The 7500-nt window shown below is 44.9% G+C and overlaps 1 pseudogene; it reads left to right on the plus strand.

Annotated features, from left to right (window-relative positions):
• LOC109881527 (neurobeachin-like) overlaps positions 1–7500 on the plus strand; it is a 266536-nt pseudogene that overhangs the window by 186021 nt on the left and 73015 nt on the right.

A 7500-nucleotide genomic window follows, 5' to 3' on the forward strand; every position in this document is an offset into this window, starting at 1 on the left:
TAATAATTGCTCCCACAGTTGATTTCTTCAAACCAAGCTGCTTACCTATTGCAGATTCAGTCTTCCCAGCCTGGTGCAGGTCTACAATTTTGTTTCTGGTGTCCTTTGACAGCTCTTTGGTATGGGCCATAGTGGAGTTTGGAGTGTGACTGTTTGAGGTTGTGGACAGGTGTCTTTTATACTGATAACAAGTTCAAACAGGTGCCATTAATACAGGTAACGAGTGGAGGACAGAGGAGCCTCTTAAATAAGAAGTTAAAGGTCTGTGAGAGCCAGAAATCTTGCTTGTTTGTAGGTGACCAAATACTTATTTTCCACCATAATTTGCAAATAAATGAATAAAAAATCCTAATGTGATTTTCTGGATTTTTTATATAATTTTGTCTGTCATAGTTGATGTGTACCTATGATGAAAATTACAGGCCTCTCTCATCTTTTTAAGTGGGAGAACTTGCACAATTGGTGGCTGACTAAATACTTTTTTGCCCCACTTTAGTATATGTATATGATACATTTAGAAATGAATTACTGTCTGTTCTATCTTATCCAGCTGTGATAATGTAGTAGTTGATATTGATTAACACTGTCTGCTTGTCTGCCCCCCCCCATCCACTCCACAAGCCGCTCTGTCAGACCTGCTGTCTGAGATGATCCATTCTTTACAATTTAGCTTTAGTTGCAATTTAGCTATAGTTACAATTTAGCTTTAGTTACAATTTAGCTGTAGTTACAATTTAGCTTTAGTTACAATTTAGCTTTAGTTAACATTTAGCTTTAGTTACAATTTAGCTTTAGTTAACATTTAGCTTTAGTTAACATTTAGCTTTAGTTACAATTTAGCTTTAGTTACAATTTAGCTTTAGTTACAATTTAGCTTTAGTTGTAATTTAGCTTTAGTTAACATTTAGCTGTAGTTACAATTTAGCTTTAGTTAACTTTTAGCTGTAGTTACAATTTAGCTTTAGTTGCAATTTAGCTTTAGTTGCAATTTAGCTTTAGTTGCAATTTAGCTTTAGTTACAATTTAGCTTTAGTTGCAATTTAGCTTTAGTTACAATTTAGCTTTAGTTGTAATTTAGCTTTAGTTAACATTTAGCTGTAGTTACAATTTAGCTTTAGTTACAATTTAGCTTTTACAATTTAGCTTTAGTTGCAATTTAGCTTTAGTTGCAATTTAGCTGTAGTTGCAATTTAGCTTTAGTTACAATTTAGCTTTAGTTGCAATTTATCGTTATCTACACTCTTAGAAAAAAGGGTTCCAAAAGGGTTCTCCGGCTGTCCTCATAGGAGAACCCTTTTTGGTTCCAGGTAGAAGTCATTCTAACTCAATCATTCTACCTTGAACCAAAAAGGGTTATTCTATGGGGACAGGGTTAGAGTTTATTAAGGGTTAGAGGTTAGATAGCACCTTTCGGGACAGCCTGAAGAACCCTTTTATCTAAGAGGTAGTAGTTAATCTACCGTTTGCAACCTGTCATTTGCAAAAACAATAAAAACCAGTGTTCCTTAATTGGAATCGGGAAGCATTGTCTGTGTGTTTCATCAACTTCTTAGGGCCAAATCCTAATTGTGTTGACAAGTAGCTGGAACTTTCAAACAACACACATATATATATATATGAGCTATATTGACAGTCCATGTTACTCTCACAGAAGTCAAGTCAGGACTCAGTCCTCTGTGTCCCTTAGAAGTCAGTGGTCGTATAATGTTGGTGAGTGTGTGTAGCTTTGTTAGTGAGTGTGTGTTGCTTTAATCTGTGTGTGTGTGTGGTTTGTGTATTGCAGTGTCTATTGTGAGGTGGAGCAGTGTGTGCTGCGCAGCGGTTTGACTCCTCCTGAGCTCAAGCCCTTTAGCTCTCTGGCAGGCTTCCAGACAGCCCCCCGCGATGCAGGACAGTGTCTTAGGCAAGGACACCCTAACCCTGACCACTACCTACGACCTCTAACCCCCAGACGCTACCTCTATAACCCCTGAAACAGCCTATCAGCCATGATATAAAGGACTATATATAGCATGTTGTGATCCTAGATGGGATTTTAACCTCTAACCCTTACTAACCTCTAACCCTTACTAACCTCTAACCCTTACTAACCTCTAACCCTTACTAACCTCTAACCCTTACTAACCTCTAACCCTTACTAACCTCTAACCCTTACTAACCTCTAACCCGTACTAACCTCTAACCCGTACTAACCTCTAATCCTTACTAACCTCTAACCCTAACCCTTACTAACCTCTAACCCCTAGTAACCTCTAACCCCTAGTAACCTCTAACCCCTACTAACCTCTAACCCTTACTAACCTCTAACCCTTACTAACCTCTAACCCTTACTGACCTCTAACCCTTACTGAACTCTAACCCTTACTAATCCTAACCCTTACTAACTTCTAACCCTTACTAACCTCTAACCCTAACCCTTACTAACCTCTAACCCTTACTAACCTCTAACCCTTACTACATTTTCAAATGTTGTCCTATCTAGCATGACCATTTAGTGACTTCCGACTGTACACAAACCCTGAACACTGTACACGAACCCTGAACACTAACCCTGAACACTAACCCTAAACCCTGAACACGAACCCTGAACCCTGTACACAAACCCTGAACATTAACTCTGAACCCTGTACACGAACCCTGTACACAAACCCTGAACATGAACCCTGAACCCTGAACACTAACCCTGAACCCTGAACATTAACCCTGAACCCTGTACATGAACCCTGAACCCTGTACACGAACCTTGAACACTGAACATGAACCCTGGACCCTGTATACGATCCCTGAACACTTACCCTGAACACTAACTCTGAACCCTGTACACAAACCCTGTACACAAACCCTGAACCCTGAACACTAACCCTGAACCCTGAACATTAACCCTGAAACCTGTACATGAACCCTGAACCCTGTACACGAACCTTGAAAACTGAACATGAACCCTGAACCCTGTATACGATCCCTGAACACTAACCCTGAACACTAACCCTGAACTCTGTACATGAACCCTGTACACGAACCCTGAACACGAACCCTGAACACGAACCCTGAACACTAAACATTATACATGAACCCTGTACATGAACCCTGAACACGAACCCTGAACACTGTACATGAACCCTGTACACTAACCATGAACCCTGAACATGAACCCTGAACACTAACCCTGAACACGAACCCTGAACCCTAAACACTATACATGACCCCTGTACATGAACCCTGAACACGAACCCTGAACACTAACCCTGAACCCAAAACACTATACATGAACCCTGTACATGAACCCTGAACCCTGTACATGAACCCTGTTCACGAGCCTTGAACACTAACCCTGAACCCTGTACACTAACACTGAACCGTAAACCCTGAACCCTAACACTGAACCCTGAAGTACTAGGCTTAAAGTTCACCTCCCTGTCTCTATCTCTATATCTCTATCTACAGAAGTTTGGACACATCGACTCATTCAAGGGTTTATCTTTATTTGTACTATTTTCTACATTTTGAACAATGGTGGAGACCAGCCACATGAGGAATGCTTTTCCAACAGTCTGGAAGGAGTTCCCACATATGCTGAGTATTTGTTGGCTGCTTTTCTTTCACTCTGTGGTCCAACTCATCCCAAACCATCTCAATTGGTTTGAGGTCAGGTGATTGTAGAGAACAGCTCATCTGATGCAGCACTACATCACTCTCCTTCTTGGTCAAATAGCCCGTAAACATCCTGAGGTATGAGTTGGGTCATTGTCCTGTTGAAAAACAAATTATAGTTCCACTAAGCGCAAACCAGATGGGATGGCTTATCGCTGCAGAATGCTGTGGTAACCATGCTAGTTAAGTGTGCATTAAATTCTAAATAAATCACAGACAGTGTGACCAGGAATGCACCATCACACCTCCTCCTCCATGCTTCACGGTGGGAACCACACATGCTGATATCATCTGTTCAGCTACTCTCCATCTCACAAAGACATCACACCTCCTCCTCCATGCTTCACAGTGGGAACCACACATGCTGATATCATCCGTTCACCTACTCTCCATCTCACAAAGACATCACACCTCATCCTCCATGCTTCACAGTGGGAACCACACATGCTGATATCATCCGTTCACCTACTCTCCATCTCACAAAGACATCACACCTCCTCCTCCATGCTTCACAGTGGGAACCACACATGCTGATATCATCCGTTCACCTACTCTCCATCTCACAAAGACATCACACCTCCTCCTCCATGCTTCACAGTGGGAACCACACATGCTGATACCATCCGTTGACCTACTCTCCATCTCACAAAGACATCACACCTCCTCCTCCATGCTTCACGGTGGGAACCACACATGCTGATATCATCTGATATCATCTGTTCACCTACTCTCCATCTCACAAAGACATCACACCTCCTCCTCCATGCTTCACAGTGGGAACCACACATGCTGATATCATCTGATATCATCTGTTCACCTACGCTCCATCTCACAAAGACATCACACCTCCTCCTCCATGCTTCACAGTGGGAACCGCACATGCTGATATCATCTGATATCATCCGTTCACCTACTCTCCATCTCACAAAGACATCACACCTCCTCCTCCATGCTTCACAGTGGGAACCACACATGCTGATATCATCTGTTCACCTACTCTCCATCTCACAAAGACATCACACCTCCTCCTCCATGCTTCACGGTGGGAAGCATACATGCTGATATCATCCGTTCACCTACTCTCCATCTCACAGACACGGTGGTTGGAACCAAAGGTCTCTAATTTGGACTCATCAGACTAAAGAACAGATTTCCACCGGTCTAATGTCCATTGCTCATGTTTCGTGGCCTAAGCAAGTCTCTTCTTCTTATTGGTGTCCTTTAGTAGTGGTTTATTTGCAGCAATTCAACCATGAATGCCTGATTCACGCAGTCTCCTCTGAACAGTTGATGTTGAGATGTGTCTGTTACTTGAACTCTGTGAAGCATTTATTTGGGCTGCATTTTCTGAGGCTGGTAACTCTAATGAACTTATCCTCTGCAGCAGAGGTAACTCTGGGTCTTCCTTTCCTGTGGCGGTCCTCATGAGAGCCAGTTTCATCACAGCGCTTGATGTTTTTTTGCGACTGCACTTGAAGAAATTCAAAATTCTTCAAGTCTTAAAGTAATGATGGACTGTCATTTCTCTTTGCTTATTTGAGCTGTTCTTGCCATAATATGGACTTGGTATTTTACCAAATAGGGCTATCTTCTGTATACCACCCCTACCTTGTCACAACACAACTGATAGGCTCAAACGCATTCATTTTTAACAAGGCACACCTGTTATGCCCCTGTTTGCATAACACCTTTTTTGGTTACCACATGATTCCATGTGTGATATTTAATCGTGTTGATGTCTTCACTATTATTCTACAATGTAGAAAATAGTTTTAAAAAATAAAGAAAAACCCTTGAAAGAGTCGGTGTGTCCAAACTTTGACCGGTACTGTATATAGGCTTTTATATGCTAGGCTAATTTGCTGCTTCTTATTGCTCTTGCCTAGCGTATTTTCTAACTAATTTTCTAACTAATTTACACACTCACACACACACAAATGTCTGCTTGCCTGAGTGCTAGCCTTTCAATCCCATATCAACCCCCAGCACACTAAAACAACCTATAGGTTTGCATTCCATCTTTTTTGGGCAAAGCGAGCATCAAACAGCCTAATTTGTACTAACCCTGTCATAACCCCTGTCATAACCCCTGTCATAACCCCTGTCATAACCCCTGTCATAACCCTGTCATAACCCTGTCATAAGGCCTGTCATAAGGCCTGTCATAAGGCCTGTCATAACCCTGTCATAAGGCCTGTCATAAGGCCTGTCATAACCCCTGTCATAACCCTGTCATAAGGCCTGTCATAAGGCCTGTCATAACCCCTGTCATAACCCTGTCATAAGGCCTGTCGTAACCCCTGTCGTAACCCCTGTCGTAACCCCTGTCATAACCCCTGTCGTAACCCCTGTCGTAACCCCTGTCGTAACCCCTGTCATAACCCCTGTCATAACTCTGTCATAACGTCCAGACTGAGTCTCTTCTACTGGTCAACTGATTGTCTGTCTCCTCTACCTATATCCTTTCTCGCCATCCCTCCCCTCTACTCTCCATCTCTCCTCTCCCCTCCCTCCCTCCTCTCTTTCCTCTCCCTCCCTCCTCTCTCCTCTCCCTCTCCCCTCTCTCCCTCCTCTCTCCCCTCTCTCCTCTCCCTCCCTCATCTCTCCCCTCTCTCCTCTCCCTCCCTCATCTCTCTCCTCTCCCTCCCTCCTCTCCCTCATCTCCCTCCCTCCTCTCTCCCCTCCCTCTCTCTCTCCCCCCCCCCCCCCCTCTCCTCTCCCCCCCTCTCCTCTCCCCCTTCTCTCCCCTCCCCCCATCTCCTCTCCCCTCCCCCCTCTCCTCTCTCCTCTCCCTCCCTCCCTCCCTCCTCTCCCCCCTCTCTCCTCCTCTCTCTCCTCTCCTCTCCTCTCCCTACCTCCTCCCTCCCTCCTCTCCCCCCTCTCTCCTCTCCCTCCCTCCCCTCTCTCCCTCCCTCCCTCCTCTCTCCTCTCTCTCCCTCCCTCCTCTCTCCTCTCTCCCTCCCTCCTCTCTCCTCTCTCCCTCCCTCCTCTCTACTCTCCCCACTCTCCTCTCCCCTCTCTCCTCTCCCTCCCTCCTCTCTCCTCTCCCCCCCTCCTCCCTCCCTCTCTCCTCCCTCCTCTCTCCTCCCACTCTCCTCTCTCCCTCTCCTCTCTCCTCCCTCTCTCCTCTCCCTCCTTCTTCTCCTCCCCTCCCCCCTCTCCTCGCTCCCCTCCTTTCCCCCTCTACAGTATCACCACTAAGTTGGAGCGTGCCCTGGAGAAGGTGGCTCCCCTCCTGAGGGAGATCTTTGTGGACTTTGCTCCGTTCCTCTCTAGGACCCTGTTGGGTAGCCACGGCCAGGAGCTGCTCATTGAAGGTACAGGTGCTGTACACGCCTTTATCTTCTAACCCGACGTCTCTATGTGAGTCCCCCATCCACTGTCCAGTCCTCACCGTGCTGCTGTCACCACTCACCCTGGATGGCTGGGTGTGTGTGAGAGAGAGAGAGATTAAGAGAGTGTGTGTGTGTGTGTGTGTATGTGTGTGTGTGTGTGAGCGAGAGACAGAGAGAGAGAGATTGAGTGTGTGTGTGTGAGAGAGAGATTAAGAGTGTGTGTGTTTCTCTTGGCTGGCTACCTTACCCATCAGGTATGATCCATGATAATACTCTGGAAAAACCAGACAGTATAAAGTGCTTCCTACTGCAGTTTACAATATTAATGTACATTCCACTGTACACCCCGGTATTACAGTCTAGTTGTATTTAATACACCCTGGTATTACAGTCTAGTTGTATTTAATACACCCAGATATTACAGTCTAGTTGTATTTAATACACCCTGGTATTACAGTCTAGTTGTATTGATACAGTACCTTGTACCAAAGAGTGTGTCCACTTCCCACCTGCT

This window comes from Oncorhynchus kisutch, linkage group LG28 (genome assembly GCF_002021735.2).
Source record: "Oncorhynchus kisutch isolate 150728-3 linkage group LG28, Okis_V2, whole genome shotgun sequence".
In the NCBI taxonomy this organism is placed as follows: Eukaryota; Metazoa; Chordata; class Actinopteri; order Salmoniformes; family Salmonidae; genus Oncorhynchus; species Oncorhynchus kisutch.